Source organism: Anabas testudineus, chromosome 15 (assembly GCF_900324465.2).
Source record: "Anabas testudineus chromosome 15, fAnaTes1.2, whole genome shotgun sequence".
In the NCBI taxonomy this organism is placed as follows: Eukaryota; Metazoa; Chordata; class Actinopteri; order Anabantiformes; family Anabantidae; genus Anabas; species Anabas testudineus.
This window is the reverse complement of record NC_046624.1, coordinates 11,114,818-11,136,329: the sequence shown is the minus strand read 5'-3', so window position 1 is coordinate 11,136,329 and position 21,512 is coordinate 11,114,818. Positions and strand designations below refer to the sequence as shown.

The 21,512-nt window shown below is 41.8% G+C and overlaps 1 protein-coding gene across 2 annotated transcripts in view; it reads left to right on the top strand.

Annotated features, from left to right (window-relative positions):
* Nucleotides 1–1,615: 1,615 nt before the first annotated feature.
* LOC113159477 (leucine zipper putative tumor suppressor 2 homolog) overlaps nucleotides 1,616–21,512 on the top strand; it is a 35,945-nt gene continuing 16,048 nt past the window's right edge. The window contains exons 1-2 of one of the 2 annotated variants that reach the window (XM_026356199.1): nucleotides 1,616–1,880; nucleotides 16,451–16,565. The gene's annotated coding sequence lies outside the window, so the exon portion shown is untranslated. Of the gene's footprint in view, nucleotides 1,881–16,450; nucleotides 16,566–20,220; nucleotides 20,531–21,512 lie in introns of those variants that run through there. The other variant, XM_026356198.1, reaches the window with a different exon arrangement.

Sequence of the window (21,512 nt, the reverse complement as noted above, 5' to 3'; positions counted from 1 at the left end):
GGAAATAAATTGGTATGTTGTACACAGAGGAGGAAAGGTTAGGTGGAGTTCAGCAGCGACAGGGCTCCTGAATATCTTTCTCCTCAGGCAGCAAGGCGGGCCGAAGATCAAACACACAAGGTGATGCTGCGGTGTAATAAAATACGTCTAAAGCTGCGCCTTGTTTAAAACCTACACACTTGCTAGTGTAGATGACTAATGACCAACGTGATAAAACTGCAATGCTCCACTTCAAAGGTATCCACATTTATGAGCTCTTTAATGTCAGACTGAGTCATAAAATATTTTCAAAAGAGAACAAATATTAATGGGAACCACATCATCCTGACCTCAAATTAATTTCTTCAAACACGTTTTATGTTTCTTAAGTAATTTTTGGAACATTTTATTCTTCCTCTGCCAGTAAGTCAGTGACACGGAGGTGACAGAATGAGTGGAGAGAGAGGATGCAAAACACAACAATTGTCATCATAATTCATCTTCATTGTCCTGTTTTGAAGGCCACTGGGGCACTTTAGTGTCTTAATACACATGTGGAGTGATTTGAACTATTCTGACATATTTCAACATGGATTGTTGTAGAAAAAACAAAATATCCTTAACAAAGTGAAGCTAGACTGGAAAGTCTTTGCTTTCCTTTACATTTTCATGCTACATACTGCATTCGCTGCTGAAATCAATCACATTCCTCCAACAAATTAGTTCAGATGTTCATGTAGCTCCTATTTCATGGATGAATCAGGCAGGTGGTGTTCAATTGTGGTGGGAAGAGAAGCCCCCGTATTGTGTTTCCAGGGTGTGTGTGTGTGTGTGTGTGCAAACTGGAGGAAGTGGGCAGGAAGAGCAGGATAAAGCTAAGGAATTCACCTGAAGCCATCTGGCTCACATGGTTTGGATGTTCTATAGTTAAAAATAATATAAACTAAGCTACTTAATGACATATTTCAAACTATTCCTTTTTGTGGCAGCATAATGTATTCCCCTTTTGCTCTGATGATATAAAGAGATCCGATTACCCACTTAGTCTCAGAGTGCTACAGAATCAATGCACTGAGCATGTCTGATTCTTAAAGAGTCTTAACACAATAAAAGCATAAAATAATAAACCAGACTATCTGCCAGAGAAGCAATGTACCATCTGTACACAGAAATAATAATACGTTTACTGGAAAATACTTTATTTAAGATGTGAAATGAACTGAAAAACTCTTGACAGTCTTAACATTTCCCAGATAGATGTTCCCACCGATGGATGAGGCCCAAAGGAACCACTTGACACATGGGGAGCCGGTTAAAATCACATTTTAACAGATGTTTACACTGAAAAGATGTACAGTATGTTATCAAACCACTAAAAAGACACAAGTAAGGGAGGTTTGAGAAGAATAACTCTCTCTCCCCCTCCCTCTATAAATAAGAACCAAAATATATATATATATAAAATAAATAGCGAATAAACTGCATCACTGCTCGTCCCCTCCACAGAGCCCCTGCCCTTCTTTCCACGGTCCTAAAACTTACTGTTGTGGATCAGTAGTCGAGCAAGGAGCGATCCCGCCCCGCCCCGCAGAAGAGAAACAGACCGGGCTCAGCCGGTGACAGCACCAAACACACTCAGTGTGAGCAGCAGCGGCGGATCAGCAGCGGATGTGCGGAGCTGCTGTGGACTTGACGGGTTTGTTTAGGAGGGAGAAGGAGTCGACTGTAACTACAGCGAGGAAAGAAGAGTGGATGTTTTGGTTTGGGCTTGTTCCTCTTCTCCAAAAGTTGCATGAGCGCAGACGGGGCGAGCGCGCACACACTCGACGCGTCCGGAGGCGAGCTGCTGCTGGAGGAAAGATTGCGGTGCGGGGCTGCTTGGAAACAACATCTAGTTTGAGGTGAGTAAATAACGCAGCGTGCAGCACTGACACCGTCCTGTGTGCTGTGTTTGTCACTAAGTTATTGGCTTTGTTATGAATACTTCTTACCACCGTTTCAACATCCAGTCAAGAATGAGAGCAGCTTATTTCATGGTGTTGGCTTATTTTGTGCAGGATGTCCATAAACACACTGTCTAATAAATCACAGTTTATAGGAGTTTTTACTGCTTCATTAAGTCCATGACTTATATTGTATTGAGCTGGTTAGTGATAGTTTGACTTGTCTGATAAAATACTCCAGTATAATCTGTAGTTGATGTAGTTTTCTCACTACTTTGCCAGTTTCTCCAGTTTTTCCTGCAGTGAATTCAGCTGTTTCTCTTCAGTCACTTGGTTTGTGGTGTGTACACAACCAGAGAGAGTGAGAGAGAGAGAAAGGGAGGAAAACTAGAGAATAAGCATGGATCTGTTATCTCCATCCAGCTGTTTCAGTGAATGGGGTTTTCGGCTGCCACACGTAGCCCAAGCACTTGCCCTCTCGCATTCCACTTTTCTTGATATCTGCAGCTCCTTTTGTTTGCTCGTGTGATAAAGACAAAGAAGCAGATAGGAGTGGATGATGGGGAATGTGATGAAAAGGAAAGGTCACAGGCACACACACACACACACACACACACACACACACACACACACACACACACACACACTGGGCATAGCACCACTTGTTTTATGCTCTCAAGGCCTACTTTAACATATGGATTAGTTTTGAGTTGAATTGGAAACGCCCAGAGTCTGATTGGACCATAAATAATTCCCACAGGACCAAATAGAAATGCTGAAGGCGCAGCAGCCTGCCTGAGATCCTCTCCATCTCTTTCTCATCTGTGGTCAACACCCTCCCTGCGGTTGACTGATGGGTTGGATGTCATGCTGTCACTGCTGTAAGACTTTGACTGAGTGTAAAAACCCAGAGGATTGCATGCACGCTGCAAAATCTTAACTGTACTGCACACACCTGCTTCCCCCCCCCTCCGTGACACACAGGCCAGTAGTGTTACTGCCCTGTGGTTTTACCATAGTGCTAAAGGCACCACTCTGCCTAACCTAAACTCTGGGGTGAATAGAGGGGGATTTGGTGGTGGTGGTGGTGGTGGGAGGTGATAACCAAGCTGTCAGGCAATCAGGATTGGAGCAGCTCAAAATGATGGTATGGCATCATTTTAAAATAAGAATCCCTACATGTATCATTTATTTACTTTTTCAGCTCCCGTTCTCGCTTTTAACGTGATTGCGAAAACATTTGGTCGTATGCTGTTGAATAATACAGGCCTCAGATCATCTCCATTCACTACGTGAACAAATGCAGCTAGAGGCACATTCGCAGCTGATGCGCCCCCTGAAGATAGTGAAAAATGAAAAGACCCACGTTCTGTTCAGAGTGCAGCAGCTTCGTTTTGCTCATCAGGTAACGTCAGCGGAAGAGGAACACGCATGTAAACACGGGGGCCCACCTGAGCACTCTTACATAAGAAGTGAAGCCGAAGAGAAATGTGATCCTGTCAATTAGCAAAATGTCTGTCTCGCCATCTGTGACTGAAATGATGAGTGACGATAGTGACGTTAAATACTGGATGTGATTAAAGCGTACAAGCAGCATGTGGCATATTTAATTCATTGCCTTTCATAAATGCCAAACGTCTTACACAACACAAACGCCACGTCATGCTGCTTTTATTAAACGCCACTTTGGGTCCGGTTAAGAGAAGCAAGGAGGTTTCGTAATATTGAGTTTTCATGTGAAAAGTCTTGTGTGTGTATGTGGAAGCACCGCGGGAGCCTTGAATTCCTTTGAGGGAATCATGCACTCAAAGACGCTCAACAGATATGTTTTCTTAGTTTTGACTTACATCTCCCTCTCAGTCAGTCGGGCACGTCTGTTTGATGCTATGCTGCAGCTCATAGGGTTTTGCTTAGGTACACTATGTGAGAGTAATGTTGCTTCTGAAATCCAGCAGGTCTAAACAGCGTGTGTGCCATTGAGATTTCCATCAGAGTTTCTCTCTGTCAGCCCATTAAAACAGGACAAGAGCAAGAGCGCAGCAGGGGAGAGACAAGCTGTCAGTCAGTCAGTCCCAACACACACACACACACACACACACACACAGATAAACACAAAGACTGCCCCTTCACATGTCAGACTGTAATTAGCAGCTGCCTCGGTTTGCAGTGACCTTTCTTTTCCTGCTTTTAAAAGCCCATTCTGGCCTGAGAGTGTAGCCACAACATCACTATCGGCTCTGCTTAAATGTTTAAGCAGTTTTCATTTATTGCTTATATTTTACTGTGACCATACTGTTAAAGGGGAATAACCCCTTTAACAGTATGGTCACAGTAAAAAACATGCTGCACCATAAAACGTAAAGCTTGAATATCTGTTAACGCTGAATGCATTCATATCTACCCAGATTTTATGCTGAGACATTTGCCGACAGACAGACAGACAGTTTTTTTTCCCCAAGTTAATTTAGTTTAGATTAATTAAATTTTCTGAGTATTCCCGAGTTTTTAATGGGCACCGTGACCAATCACCCGTAAAATGATTGTTTCAGTTGCAGTGTAAAAATCCCAACAAGTGACACTGGATCAGAAAATAATGGGGTGATTGTTTTCTGTGAACATACAGGTGCCTAAATTTTGCACCAGAGAATAATTGCAGCCATGAAATAGACGAAATAAAAAATGATAAATATCTGTTCAGTGCAAACAAATTGATGCAATTCGACTGAAAAAAAAACAAAACAATAGAAGCTTGTGTCGTAAATGAAATCAGAATTAGCTTTGCTCATTATGAAACTCTCCTGAGTGCGACACTTCAGTTAACCAGCATTTGTCAAGTCATGAATATGTGCAGGCAGCTTATCCATCAAGCTGCAGGAGGTTGGGTTTTGTCTTCAGGGGTTTTTAAAGGGGGCACTCCAGTGATTTAGCATCATACTTGCAACACTTGCAAGAGACTGTTTCTTAACAGGGGTAAAAATAGAAGCAGCAAGCAGAGACTGAGATACACTGACTTTAAAGTTTCTCAAGTCAAGTAATAGGTCAAGTGCTAATACGCTCCATTTTTAATTTTGCATAATACCCATAACCAACATCTTTCATTAGACCCTCTCTGCCTGATAAATGCCAGAGTCTTAAGTCCAATCCAAGATAACTGCGATCCTATTATCTGGGTTCTCTTTTCAAACTTCAGATCCAAAGAAGACATAACTGTTTCCACAGACCACTTGTATCCCGTACAGGAGACGTCTGCTCTGCCTATTCATCAGTCCCAAGGTGTGGCTGTGTGGACCACTTCTACAGCTGGTTTGTCAACATCAAGATGCCCTCAGTCTTCGCCTGTCATTATACCCTTTGATTTTTACAAACTTAAAAATAGTCAAAAGGTACATCTATGGAATACCTCATGCCTTTCTGTTACCCTGATTGTGCAGAACATTTTTGCACTGTGAAACGAGACTTAAAATGTGTGTTTTTTTTTTTTTGTATAAGTAGATTACAGGTCAATTAAATTGCTGTCGCAATCTGATAGCTTAGATGGCAGGCGGAGATGGGCTCTGAAAGCTCTTACAGTCTGTAAAAAGAGACAGAATCAATGCAGAGTGGAGTAAGTCTTTGTATAATGGACATTAGTGGGCAGAGCTCTGGCACAGATCACATTAGAACTTGGAGTGCTGAAGTCTGCCAACTTCTCCTAACATCCATTAGTAGGCCAATCAAAGTGTGTTTGCTCAACACTCATGTATTTGTTCACTATGCCCCAAAGACACTGTGGAGAAACTTCAGTTACTCACTTGACCTGAAGTTTGAGGCTCTCACAGTGTTACCGTGCAACTAAAATCAAAGTTATTATGTTCATTATATATATAAATGCATACACACGTCGTTGTAATACAGCTGCTGTCCTGTGTGAGTAGTATGAGTAACGTGATCACAGTTTCCTTCCATCTAAACACAACTCAGCCTTTCCCTCTTTCTGTCTCTTCTCGAGGAGAAGGTAAAGTGGCCTCATATGTCACAAAGCGTCACTTCACTGCTGTCAGGAGGTTGATGTATGAGGACTGAAATGGGCAGTGCTGAAACAGCAGACCACACACACACACACACACACACACGCGCGCACACACAATAAGATTGATGGATGACACAAGTATTAGGTCCAGAATTGAAGCTCATTGCCTGGTAGCAGACGAATGCTTTTAGGAGGTCGGGAGACAACTGGCCGGAGAAGACCTGCAGCTGTAGCAATTAGATGTTTTTATTAGATGCAATTTTATAATGAATAGTTTTTTTTTATTGGCTTTACTGAATTTCGCAGTCGAGAGACTTGTTTCCTCCTGTAGCTTGAAATCAAAAAATGAATCCTCTGGTGGAGAAGAGCTTTGAGCAACTAACAAAGTCCTTTTTCCACCTCAAGTGTAAAAACCATTGATTAAGCTGTTTGTTGATTTGTGTCTATTGGAAACCTGATTTGTGCCAGCAAGGGAGGCAAAACATGAATTATTGATCCGGCACGAAAGCTCTGCTGCCGGTGTGACTTCATTGTGAGTTCGTCTGAAATTGTACAGGAGGCTCCCAGATATGATTTTATCTACACATTTTTCTCCATCCTGTCTAAAACAATAACCTCAGCAGAACTAAATCAGTGAGCTTACAGTGGGATACTGAGCTAATGACATAAACAAAGCTCTGTTGACACCCTGTTGTTTGGACATGTGTCCGATTTGTACATTAGATTTCCTCCACCCTCTTGGCCCGCTTCTTCCCCAGGGTGAGTGTGTGTTTTGTTCAAGTAGAGTGAAGCCAGCACAGAGGATGCGTCTGCCAGATGACCCCTCAGCAGAATGCGTACCACGCACCGCCCCCTTCTTGTGTCAGCTGACTAGCTTGGGTTAACTGTGCTCCGCTTGTCTCATGGAAGCAGAGAAGAAGGATAGATGGGGGGGGGGCTGGGAAGTTTCAACTATGGGATCTTTTCCTCCTCCTTAATTGGTGGCAGATGTCTTCCTCTCATCATCCATGCCTCTATATCTCATATCTTTCTGTGAGAAACCTCTGGGTTGTTGTCCCAGTCGCGGCCTCTGTAACGTAACTCCCACCACCTTCTCACAGCCAGCTCACATCCCGCAGTGGTCCAGTCACATGTGGATTGCCAGGATTCAGCTGGCCTGGAAGCTGTCCTGTGCTTATGAAACATTTGGCAGACTTTAAACATAGTTGCAGTTTACAAAGTGATGCTGTCACTGGTTTGAGCTCTGTTTCAGCAGGACTTGGTTTTCAGGCTGACAGGGCTGTATCCTGGAGTTGTTGTCTGCCTTTGAGTTGCCATGTCTTTGTCTGCTCTGCATTATCCCTTCAGAGAATTGGTTATGGAGGATCCTGTCCATCTGCTGAGTGAGATTTCTTGGAAACAAGAGACACAACATGGTTAAAAAGCAGAAGGGAAGGGGGCTTTGTCTTGTGGCTGTTCAGCACAAAAATGAAATCCGTAGCATGAGATGTACAGTGTGTGTGTGTGTGTGTGTGTGTGTGTGTGTGTGTGTGTGTGTGTGTACTCAGAATTTTAAATGTACAGTATTAAATAAAGGGTCCAGTGTGATTCTTTTATATTCATGCATCCTGAAGACTCCCTCAACTTCCCTCAGCTTCCCTACGATTTGACAGTCAAAAGATGCATTGTCCCAATAAGCCTTTGATATTCATATTATCATTAACAGGCTGGATCTGCGTGAAATGCGCTGTGCTTGGATCTTGGCATTTTTCTCCCCCCCCCCCTCAAGCCAGGCTGACAGCAGACAGAAGTAGGTCAAAGTTTAGTGGAGCGTCCTGTCTGAGCAGGGGGATTGGAGAGGTGGAGGGGGGTTAAAGGGCGTTGTTGGCACCAGAGATCTCCTTCCTACAGCGTCGGGCCTGCTCTGTTTAATATCAAAACACAACAGAGTTAAGGAGAGTGTGAAGTTATAATCCACTGTGCTACACTGAAGTGTAGCTTGCTTGTATGGAAGATTTGACCTTCTGCCTTCTAGAACAACACTGGAAATCATGTGAACCTGTATTGATATTGTCTTTTAATAATAAATAAAGTGATAAACTAGTCTGACAAGTAACAACAAATTACAGTTTTCATATTACAGTGCAGATAGTGGTAAATTTATACTGCAAATACCAGTTTCTACATAACCATAGTTAAGGTTAAAAAAGTTTGTATTTATGAAGGAGTGATATCCCCCTGAAAATCCTGTTTTTGATGACCTCTAGTGGTTCGACTTCCTTCATGCCTTCATGTTTCAAATATACATTTACACAGTGTGACGTACAAATATATAATTGCAACGTTCCACTGTGGTTTTCATGCTACGGCTTAGCTGGTCTTTAAACTTTTACATTTACATTTAGTTATTTGACAGATGCTTTTATCCAAAGCGACTTACAGACGACTTACAAAGAAAGCAAATATCTCAGCCAAAGAGACAAACTTTAAAGTAAAGTGCTCTAGAAAGAGCTGTTTCGGTTTCATAGGGTATAAGTGCAAGATTTAGTTTTTTAAGTGCAGAGAAAGGTTTGGAAGAGCTCTGTTTTCAGCAAGTTTTTTGAAAATTGAGAGTGAGGCAGCTGAGTGGGCAGAGGTGGGTAGGTTGTTCCACCATCGTGAAACCACAATTTGCCTGGGATCGTTTGAGGTGATGTGAGGGGACCACAAGACACTGTTCGCTTGCAGAGCACAGTGAGCGAGAGTGTAGAACAGGATGAGTGAGTTCAGGTAAGCTGGTGCTGTTGAGTTGACCACTTTGTAGGCAGCGGTCCGGGCTTTGAACCTGGTGCGGGCAGCTACAAGAAGTCAGTGCAGAAATCCGAAAAGTGGTGTAACATGTCCTTTTTGTCTAGAAGTAGTCAAGCCAAGATATAACCAGAGACTGCACAATGCGCTACGTTGTATAGTTCGAACAGTAGGGTCTCACTAAAATAGTAGTGGTAACTCTAACGAATGAAAATATACAAACCTTTTACCTAAAACTGTGATACTCTGATGGTAGTCTACCCCCTAATATTACCACTAACGTATTTTACTTGAAGAAAACAGACCTGCTTTTAGCTAAATGCAAACGTCATCATGAATTTTGAAACCACTGACATGCTGTGTAATATCATGTTTCCTTGACAAATGAGTCAATCGATGGGTGCGTGCCGTGTATACAGTAATAGGCAAACCTGCTGTAATATCACACTGACCTTGTTGACCCTTTATGCAGATAAAAGGCAAAACCTTTAAATATTAGAGTGTTCTGGTGACTGGGTGTCTGTCTTGTGAGAAGGGATTTGGATGAGGAGACGTCAGACTGTTAGAGTTAAGGTTGGAGATTAGCCATGTCCATGTTTAAAAAATGCCTTGTTTCTGATACTAGAATATTTATAGTTGTTGTGAAAGCAGTTTGTTGAACGGCAACACGGTCATATTGGTTTCCCTTCCTTTCTTACTGTCCTGTTTGGCTTGTGTTATGTAAGAGGGCTTTCAAACATCAGATGTTATCGTTGATATGAGGGTAAAGTAAAGTGGGAGGAAGGGTTGCAGATTTTATGAGAACGTCTTCACAATTAAACCATGAATTATATAACAGCTCATCTGCTGCATCTCAACCTTCTGCTCATTTTCACCGGGATTTGCTAGTGTACATAGTTGAAAATGTAGTTTTAGTGTGCTGTCAAAGACCAAACAGATAGATTAAGGTAGAGACAGAGTGGTTTGGAGGGGTAGCAGTGGCAGCGGCTCCAGATGAACGGATGAAATGAGGCCAGTGTCATCCTGTCTCATTTGCTATTTGGGGTAGAGAGGGGATTAGCCTCACTTACATAACTGCCCACCCCCATCTTCCCCTATTACCTAGCCCATCTCCCCATTTTCTCCATGCCCCCATACTCTCCCTCTGTGTAACTCATCTTCTCCTTAAGACAAACATTTGCAGAGAAAGAAGGAAATTAGGGGACCATAAGGCAAAGAGGTGGTAAAGGAAGCAACAAAGATCATAGAGACCAGAAGAAGAAAGAAAGCAAACGGTAATAACAGGTCTGCACACAAAGCAAAAGAAAAAGAGGAAACAGGAGGAAAAAATGGGGATGGGGGAGTGTTGAGAGTGGATGAGTCTATTTATAGTTTATCCCTGCTGTTGGGTTAGACCGCCTGGCCCAGCGCAGCACGGCTCAGCATCCATGTCAGTCCTCATGTCAATCTCCATTAGCTCTATACACACACACACACACACACAAACACTTGCATACACCCAGAGGGTGTAAATACAGGCTGTCACGAAAACATGGGGATGCTGACCTTTGCTACAGAACTATAAGGTAAAGAGCAGTCTACACTTTAGGACGTGTGTGGACAGTGTGTGTGGGTCCTAGAGCTGGGTTCAGTTTGAGCCGCACGTCAGCGTTGTTTGGACAACTTTTTCTCCCAGGTTTTAATCTTTGGGGGGGAAAAAAATGAACCCTGCAGCATCTCTCATGTCCTTCAGGTATCATCTCCTCTCACACACTGTGCATACAGCTATACGTGCAGGTGAATGCATGTGTTTCCTCTACCACAGCTCACTGTGGGCTTCCAGATGACATAAATGCACTTGTTTATTTTACCTGCTGCAGGCAAATACATGCACATTCATATGATCTGACTCATAGGCAGAAGGAAAAGCTCTTGTTGGAAGGTAAAATAAAACAGTTTTCTACAAATGATGATTTTGAATTTTATTAGATATTCTGCTGTAGCAGTGCTGGTTTGAGGTCTTCTTTGTTTCTTTTCCAGGCTTGTTTGATTCCAGACTTTTCTCTCATGCACATGACAGCTCCTATTAGTGTACATTATGTCAGTAACATGGATTTTAAACATTAGCCAGTTATATTTATTTGTATTTTGGGAGGAACATGGCTAAAACCAAATACTAATACTGTGGAAAACATTGCATGGGAAATGAATAACTGATCTCAACACTGTGAGGGCTCGCCAGATGCTGTATATATTCCTGGATGATTCATGGAACAGTCTCTGAGTTTCACAAGACCTCGTTTGTTTCTGCTGTTTCTGCCCTCGGCTTACCCGCCTCCAGTATCACACTAACTGTGGCCATGGCAGACGGCATATAACATATGCAGATACATTCATGAATATGCACAAACGCGAGCATCCACACCATGCACGTGCAGGCATCTGCATGCGTGCCGAGAGAGAGAGAGAGAACACACACGTTACTGCTCTCATGTGCTGTAGAGGAAGAACTTTGAAAATGACCTGAAGCCATAAGGCAAATGTTAACATATATAGTTATATTCAACTTGAGAATCACCTCCGTGTACAAAAATTAGTGTGATTACCGTGTTCTTGTGACAACGACAACCATCATGTGGTAGTTGTGAACGGTGGAACATGTACACAGCGTGACAGCAGCAGCGTCTCATTTCAGCTTTCTCTTCAATGCACAGTGCAGCAAGTGCAGCCAGATGCTGACAGGTGCTTGAGTGTGTTTCTGTGAAATGTGTGCAGCTCCCTCATATGACCCCCCCCCCCCCCCCCCCCCCGCCCTGTGGCAACTTCACCACGCACACAATGTTCCCGCTCCTTTAAGCTGAGAAAGAGAGTAATGCATTTGGAAAAATAGAAGAAAAGCTAATGTCATGGAGACAGAGAATAATATGAGAGGAAACAATGTGTGTGGATAAAAGGAGAAGATTAAGATCCTCCAGACGGGCAAATCGCTACAATAACAGTGGCAGGCTCACGTAGCTGGAGACAGCCAAAAACCAAGACAAAGCTTTTTGGCTCCAGCTGTGGTTGAAGTGCTGAAAAGGCAAATGAATACTTTTGTTTCCCATCTGTAAATTTCCTCTGCTCTCTTTTATTTCCTCTGTGCGATCACCTTCGGCTCCTCCTGCCCACGACTCACGGTTTCCCTGCAGAAGATCCTCATTAGTCATCAGCCATCTGTGAACATGCAAGATCATCCTTTTTTTTTTTCTTTTTTGTGAGATTTTCGTAATAAAGGCTGTGGTGCGTGTCACATACGCTCTTATGATTGGTTACAGAGGTAGATTTGACTCACTGCTGTTGCTGCTGCTGCCATTCCTGTACTCTTGTGTCACTTCATGTAATCCTGCCACTGAGCACGACGACTTAAGATCTGAAATGTTAGTCGGGGTTCAGAGAGGAGAGATAGGGTTGTACAGAATATATTGATTCAGGGAGGATTAAATGTGGTACACTGTTCAGTGGCAGTTCTGGGAAGTAGCCAAGTACATTTGCTGCACTTCAATAAATGCAATTGTGAGTTTTTTAGTATTACTATTATATATTTAATGTTGATATTTTAATTCTTCCATTAGATTTCTTGTACTTTACCTTATCTTATCTGACTGCATTTGACTGACAGCTGTCAATTTATGAATATCATTATAATTATGTAATAGGGGATATACCTTTACACTTTTACTGAAGTATGAGTTTCTGCTGTCGTGCAGGTGCTTTTACTCAGATGAAGGATCTCAATTATTCTCTTACAGTTGAGGGGTTCTTTTTTTCACAGTGATATAAACACTTTTTTTTTTCTGTTTTTCCCTGAGGAATGAAATCATCTTTAATTGAGAACAGCCATTATTACAGCTGCCAGACTACAGGCTGCCCTCTAGTGAGCAATACTGGATCTACACTGGAGCTTCTTGTTCAGAAGTGAAGTGCAAACTACCAGGACTGTGGTTTGATACATACAGTAGATAGATCTATCGGGCCGGCATGGGCAAATGCAATTTACATTGTTTTTTCTTAACTATAAGATGAATGGCCCTCATTAATCATGGCCATTTGTCTTCAGTTGTAAGTCTAGAGGTCAGTGATTAAACCTTGTTCTCTGTAACACAGCCAACCCTCTCCATCTCTCTCTCCCTCGCTCAGAGGATCAGAGGGAGAGTTGCATTTCTCCACTGCTCTCCTCTGCTTTTGGCTGGCTCTGATGTTGTCTGCCACCAAATCCCAGCTGAATAGAAGTCAGAAATTGAAGCAGCAAATCATGTTTTATGTATGTGTGCTTACACAATGAAAGCAGGCTGGAAAGTGGGCCAAGCATCACACAGGGCATATTATGGCAACAAAGCAGCTTTCCACTTTCTTAGAAATACGACAGCGGCAGCCGTCAAAAGTGCCGGGCTCAGTGTGTTTGGTTAAAGACAGCAAAAATGGAAGGAAAGAGACTTGAGATTGATCTTGCATTACATTATAGATTAGGGATATGGAATGTGACAATACACTAAAACTAAAATTATGCATTTAAATGAGTCAGAAATTAGCTATAAGATTTGATATATCATGTAGTCAGCAAGAATTTTTATTGTCTTTATCTCATCTGGTGATTATTTTATTGTTTATTGTTTAATGGCTCGGTTCATAAATTGCCAGAAAGTGGAAAATGTAAATCATAACTTCTGGGATTTCTTCAGCTGCAACCAGACCAGTTTTGGCATCTTTGCTTGGAAAATGAGGGACTTCTGATCATTTCTGACAAGTAATTGAAGTGTTGTTTTTGTTCGAGATGGCAATCTTGCATTTACTGCATTTTTGCACGATTTATGTTGTGTGAAATTCACTTCATTAACCAGAAACATAGCATAATTTGCTGTGTGAATATTCACAGAGCTAAAGCAACAATTATTCAGACAACACAAAATATATTGGTGACAATTTTATAACTAGTCAACCATCTGAGTCATCTTTCAATTTTTATGGAAAAATCTCAAACATCTGCCCAGCTGCTCAAATTGGCAGAAGAAAAATGATTTGCTGCCCAAGTCATCTTGGCCTCATCTTGGTAACTATTAATTCATTAGGCAAAATATTTGAAAGATTTATCAAAAGTGAAAATGACATTAGCTGCAGCCCTAGATGTTTAATATTTTAACTATTCCTCATATGTTTTATAATGTTTGAGCATAGACGGCGCACTGGGGTCATAAATTGTTGTCTCGTAGCCACCCCTTCTTATGTGAGGTCATGTGTTCGTCATTCTTTCATGGCTGAGCTGAACACTTCTCTCTGTCTTTATTCTGCAGGAGTCACCTTGGCACAGATTTAGCCCCGCCTTTTGTGTGACTGCAGCTACTTTAGCCCCCTTTCCCCCTCCCTCGTCACTACATCATTGCTCTCTGAGAAGCAGAGACACAAAAGAGACCTCTAGTAACTCATTAAAAGCACCATGATTAACATAGTGAACCCAAGGCAACTGGGCACATGGGTTCCATAACCTCAGTTAAAGTTAATACTGCAGCATCCTGTGGGAGTGCAGCCCTGAATGATAGTGTCACTGTACTCTCATAAAGTCTTGTCCCTGCAGTGGGGACATATGCTGCTATAGTGATGTAATCTATCTACCAGTGATCTAAAGGATTAATAATCTCTGTCTAATCTGCACCCTTGGGTTCACATCCGCTCATCACACTGAGTGAGATGTCATCTCCTGATTAGAGATGGGGCATGGAAGGGAGGTTTGATGTGTGTGTGCATGCGTTCATGAGACCCAAGCAAGAGATCATTAAAGCATCACAGGTCATGTCTTTTGGGCTTATAGGACATTTTATGGACATTAAAAGATGCAAAGCTGGTATTCATGCGTGTTACAGTATAGTATTTATAAGTTAAGTTTCTAAAAGTGAACATGTATGGAAATACTGTGTCAGTCACTTTCCATATCTGTTACATCTGTGAAGAAAGGCATCTGAATAAACTCAATCTGTACCATTTTATCAAATCAGTTTCACTCTCAACTTGAGCACTGAGTCCCTCGGGGGAAGATGTTGACCATCTGTACTGCTGTGAGCTCCCCATTAGGACACATTGATACTGATTTACATCCCCCCCGCTCCCTCATAGCCCTCAGTTGATCAGATGTCACTGGTTTGTTCTCAGTAACACGTGGCCATCAAATCAAGCCTCAAATGGCTGAAATACAACAATCATCTAATGGCAGAAATCCCAGATCCTGATGGACACAGTCAAACTGATCTCCATTCAAAATGCTGTGAGTCACAGATCAACACATAAATATGATGCTATGAGCTTCTAAAAATCACCAGTTACATCTGAGCTATAAAGAAATATAAATGTTAATCAGTAATTGTGCTTTATGTAATAATTTTTCAGAATAAAACATTTAAGATGATTGATTCTATTCTAATTCTGTTCTGCAAATGAAATCAACATTTCTATAGCATCTCTATTGATGACGATGTCCTGTTTTTGACAGACAGGGCAGAAATACAATAAACATCCATTTCCCTCCACTTTAATGTTTAAAGTTTGGACTCATTACAGTTTAGACTGATTTTCTCCTCGCCCTTTTATGTTGGAGCCATATTATGTTTTCATCCATAGTTGATCAAAGTTTGGCCTGAATAGCTTATTTTCTGTGCAGTCGTAACACAACATGAAGCTCCAGCTGACAAGATTTGTTTTGACAGTACTTTTTGTAAGAAGGAAAATCTTTCTTTGCGATGGTCCATATTGCTGCAGTGTGGCGGTTTGTGACAATAGCTGTGGAAGAGCCCACTCAGCATCTGTTCATGGCTCCTGAGGCTCAGCCTGGCAGCTGGGCCATGTGGCAGCACTGATTCCTGCACCGGGACGCAGGGTCCAGAATCAATAGTTGTATCGTATCACTTATCAGACTATAACAAGCTGACTGACTGCCTCATTGGGTTCTTGTGTAGAGGCGATCCGGAGGACGCAAAGACAAAGAAGGCGTTCGACAGAAAAGAGAAAAACATAAATGGAAAAAAGTTGAATGAGCTTTTTTTGGGAAAAGATAATAAAAATCTTTCAGTGCACAAATGAGAGAGCTTATGTTTTTATTGGATAGTAGATTGGACAGTAGTAATGTGAATATGACCAACAACGACACAGAGGAATTCACTGCTGATTTCATTCTGCTAGAAGTCAAATAAGTTGAGAGATTTGTTTTGTTGTGGTGCCCATAAATCCAGAAAAACAATTAAGTTAATTCAGGATGTTACGTAACAATCATAAGAGACTTTTATACATTTCTTCTCCTTCATTTTTCTCTTTCCTCCTTTTCATGAGTTGCAGTGACGTTGTTGGTTCACCTGATCTCATTTCAAAGCAGTAGGCACATACAAATGCACAATTTCATGATCATATAAGTTTAACAAGTTAATTAAGAGAACAACCAGTATTTTTGCTTTAATGTAAGAATTAGAGTCATCATTAGATTCTTCTAATAATCAGACTTACGTCATTGTTCAGCTGTCCGACCCACAGCTTGTTAAGTGACACCAGTGTTCACTTCAAAGACCTTCTTTTTCATTTTCTGTTCACCAGACTTTCTTCTCTATGGTTGTTTGAAAGTTTAGCCCGTCAAAGTATAGAATAGATACTTTTCTCTGTACGTAGTCAGTTATTGTCTGTTGATGTCAGGTCAACTCCATAGACGTTAGTGTAGTTTTCAATTAGCAGATTAACATTTACATTCTGTGTTTTCACCCAGGTCAAAGTGCAGGAGAAGGCTGCCAGGGAGGAGTGAGGTCCTGGGATGAGAGCTCTCTGCCATTTCCCTCTCTCCCCCAGACCTCCAGGAGGAGTACGCTGGGTGACGCTCTGAGGTATAGAACTACACAATAAAATCAAACACCCTCTGCAGACAAAACCATTCTCTGACTATCCTGACCTTCAGTATTTGCTGACTCGAGCGTCCCCCTCTCGTCTTTTCTCTCTTTCTCTCCCTCCCATTCAGTGTTGTTGTTCTTCTGTCCTGTCTTTCAGGGAACTGGGGGCATTAATCAGTGGTCTGACTTGGTGTGGGCTGAGTTTAGAGTGAGCCTCTGTGGTCACTTTGTCACACAGACACACAAACATGCGCACACATTTATGGAAATGGAGGTCTTGCCCTGCTGCTTTGAAGTGTCTGGTTAGGGACTAGTTTTAGAGATGGATGGCAGTTAGTGTGTCACACTGGGGGGAGGGAGTAGAGGAGAAGATGAGGGGTCATGGGGTCAAGAATTTGCGGCTGAGCCCATGTTGCTCTTTACAGCAGCCGGGTGACAAAAATAAATCACAAAAATAAGGAAAGGTGTGTTTTCTTCTTCCACAAACCATCATTTGTGGCGTTAAGTCCTTCTACAGTCATCAAGATTTTTCTTTGTTTTGTTTTTTCTGCCATGAGCAGGCACACAGCCCTGAATCCTGACAAAAGCTCTTTATCATTTCTATCAGTTCAAGGCCTCACAGTAGGAGAAGTAAGTAAGGTACAGTATGTGGGCTGATAACAATGTGTGGCCAACACAGCAGCTGTCTTCCTCTCTTCTTTCCAATGTCTCCATTACAGATCTGCTGTCTCCTCTGCTCTCTCCGTCTTTCCTCTAGTCCAGCTTAGCTTGCCCCAGCCCAGCTGTCCGCTTCCTTCATTAGCTGTCCTGCAAGAATACTCACTGCCTATGTTGCAAGGTCACTTTCAAAATGTAAAAGACTCCGTGAAACTCCTACACAGGACTTTCTTTTTTTTTTTTTTTGCTGATCCAGTCCTTAAAGCTGTGATAAGCAATATTTTAATATCAACAATGGATTAAATATGTCATGTGGAGTGTAACACTTGATAGATAGAACTGTTGATTAAAGGATAATTAGTTTTAGCTTAAAGCTATAGTATGTTAATCCTGAAACACACACATTTACTTTTCCACCATCACCTTTTTAACCTTGCAACACCTCTTCACTTTGTTTGATTTGAGTTTTCACTCATTCACTCACTTCACTGTTACCTGATAAACAATGATCACCATAGAAAAAGATAAGATACTACTTAATTAATTTCCTTCACATGAAATTGTTGTGCCAACATGCTCGACTATGCATCTGTTTTTGTTTTTACTCTTGCTGCTCTCATCAGCATTGTTTCCATCAGCAGCAAGCAGCTATTAACAGAAGCTCTTATAATCTCTGACAAGCCGTACACTACCTGCCTAACATTAAACCGCAAAGTGACTAACTGGTGAGCTTTTGCTTTGCTTTTTTGGTCTGAAAGCTGCTTTAATGTGGTAAATAATATATGATTTGGAATCAAGTGGCCCTTCTTGTGGCAGTTACAAAAGTAATAGCCAGCTAATGGCTTAGTTTAGGCAGTGGATGATAGGATAGGTCACGTGTTGAGGGTGGGTTTACGGCCATTACTGCAACTTTTTCTTAATGGTCAGATATTTTGTAATTGTAGGTGAAGGTGATCAAAAACAGAGGTAAAAGAGAAGCGTATCAAGTGGCTAGACACAAGACCCTAACAATGAATGATAATGTTTATATAGGACATTACTTACTTACAAATTCATCTCAAACAATTGTGTGAATATCACATCAGTGTTGTATTTATAGTTTGTTGACTGCCCCCATCCATCGAAAGTCAGTTAAAACTCCTCTTCCTACTGTTTTTAAAGTTAAACTCAGTCTCCAGCTTTGTGCTGACTACATGAGGCTTACATTCATCATATTGAGGTTATTACCTGTTCAGAGATTGAAAAAGAAACTCTTGCTGACTCACACACACACTCCCCGTCACACATATGTGTAAAAGGCCCGAAAGCTTTCTGGTGTTGTATTTTCAGAACGGAGAGGTAGGCTGTGTTAATGGCAGTAAAGTGCCAAGTTAGAGAGCACAGTGAACTCTCTTCTCACTTGTTATGCCACCGTGGGACTCAGAGGGAGGTACAGGGAAGTTCCAGTAAAGAGAGAGAACACAACACACACACAGACACACACCCTTCTCCTCCAGCATTACTCAATCCTCCTACTGTTTTTTTCCATGGCAGCACACAACAATAAAAGCAGAGTGGGTATGCTGTATACAACACAGCACATCAGTGTGTGCAGTGGCTTAGTACTGAAACATAGGGGAATAATCCACGGCCAAAGTAACTGAACAGTTGAACTTTCCTGACAATCCAACTGTTTCCCAGCATGTCAGCCGCTCTGTCTGTCTGAACATTATGTCTGTACCAAACATCACAGGCCATTTCAGGTAAAACCACAAATATGAGCCATGTGAAATTGCCAGGTGATTGCCAAAGTTATTACAATACAGCTTCTATGCACCATGGAAATCTTTACAAAATGTTACGTGAAAAAAAAACAAGAAAAAGACGGATTGATAATAACAATAGACAAACACAATCCTATTTTTCTTTACATAGATAGATTCACAGTGTTTGCCAAAATAAATACTGTTTTGACCTATAACAGTTAAATTAGATATAAGGATAATAAAAATAAAAGCTTATTTCCATTACTCAAAGGACATTGTTAGTTTTTAGGGGCTTCCACCATTCCAGTCAGATAAAATAAGATATTTAAATGTATCAGCCTATAAAAAGTAGTAAGTAGCATTATTGCTAGGCTATTTTTTAACACAGTAGATTGAATGATTGTGGAAACTGTGGATCTAAGGACAATTTGTTTTAGCTTTAAGCTATAGTATGTTAATCCTGAAACACACCCATTTACTTTTCCACCATCACCTTTTTAACAAATCCCTAAAAACCTTGCAACACCTCTTCACTTTGTTTGATTTGAGTTTCCACTCATTCACTCACTTTACTGTTACCTGATGAAAAGTTAACCTTGTCTTCATACCTTTAGAAAAAGATAAGATACTACCGTACTTAATTCATCCCAAATGAAAGTGTTGTGCCAACAAGCTTGACTGTGCATCTTATAAATAAAAATACAGCAAAGCAGAATATGCACAGTCAAGTAAACAGTAATAACAGAATAACATAAGGGCAGGTGTGCAAACATGAGCATGAACATATTATGTAATATACATCACCACCAATCTCTCCCTCCCTCTTGTGGCTTCAGTTCTTGATGTAGTCAATCTCTTTGATAATTGCACAATGGGGTGTAACAGTGCTGTTATTTAGTCACAGGACAGATGCAGACAATTGGGGTAAGAGGAGGTGTTCCCCTGATCCCTTTGGCCCGTGCTGCTTTCACACACTGCACACACACAAAAGTGAATACAGTTTTTAAAAATGTTCAACCTGATGCAGGATTGTGTTGATGCAGAGAATTTGTGTGGAAGGAGAAGGGGATGGACGAAGCTCAGGCTAAAAAGAGAAGGGGGAGGAGAGCGAGATATGTTTCTGTGTGTGTGTGTGTGTGTGTGTTAAAAGAGGGAAACTAGAGGAAGGGGGGTAGGCAGACAAAAGTGAGAGAGAAGAGGGAGGAATGAGAAGGAGGGGGACGGGAGGCGGTGCCAAGGGAGACAGCAGGGAAGGAAAGCTGAGAGGAGGAACATTGGAGTGAAGTGAGAAGAGAGAGGAGGAGAGGACAGGACAGGACAGGAAAATACTGGAGCTTCCATTTGAAAGTCCTTCTGTCGGGAAATGAAGTCCTGGAGCGGCGCAGAGGCAACGGCCGGAAGCTGGAGCATAGTAGAGAGGAGGTAGAAGCCGGGAAAAAAGAAGGAGGGACGGGGGAGAGAATCGGAGCCGAAACAGACTGTAGTGATTTTTTAAAAATCTTTTTTATTTCCAAGAGAGACGGAAAGAAGTGGAGGCAGCGATGCAGGGCTCTCACCGGGGTGAGTGTACAGTGAGGTAGAGAGTGTGTTTGTGCATGTGTCTGCATTTGTGTGTGTGAAATATGAGTGCATGTGTGTGTCTTAAATTCACTTAAACTCAGACACTCTTCAAACCACTCTTTATTCCAGTTTGGCTTTGTGTGCGTGAATACACATTCGCTTGAGGAAACTTTGTATTCATGAGCAACTTGAGTCGGTGTGAAGCCATTAAAGATAGTGGAAATGCCTTTAATTGAAGGTAACGGAAAGAGCTTGAGACAAGAGTTGCTTGACAGACTCATTCGTGTAGAAACACACACTTTAACAGGATTCTAAACTAGTTGTAGGATCCTATGAAAACCAAGAAGTCTGCAGTGACTTCTAAAACCTGAATAAACTACGATCTGAATGGTTCAAGTAATAACAATGAATTCATGGAAAACTTAGTTTCCAGTTATTGTGCCAGAGACTGAAGGCAGCTGGATGATTCAGAATCAGCTGACTGGCATTGACTGCGTTAGTTGGTTAAGTTTTTACAGCTGTAGCTGTTCTAATGACCCTGCAGACGTTTGGACAAGCTGGGGCAAACAAGCCCTGTGGCTTGAATTGGTTGCGGTAGGTCGATCAGTTTTGGTGGTGTGTGAACCCAGATTTTCCAATCCTGACTCTGGGTAATTTGCCCATTACTGACTTCTGGGGTGTTGATTAGAGATTTTAGACTTAAGAAAAAGTGTTGCTGGACAGTTGGCCTGCAGGAGGAAGGAGGGTGTTATTCAATCTGTGTGCAGACACTGACACAGAAGATAAAAGGAGCACGTGGCAGCATATATTTCTACCATAGCAGAAAATGAGGCTGCATCTCAGAAGTGTCTTTATCCGGAACAGGACTCAACTTTGTGTTTCTCTCGGTGACGAGGCTGCTCCCCACTATCTATCCCTTTGCATGTAATTACAAGACACTGTGTGCGCCTTGGGCCACATATTGTAGTTTCTCATCAAGTTT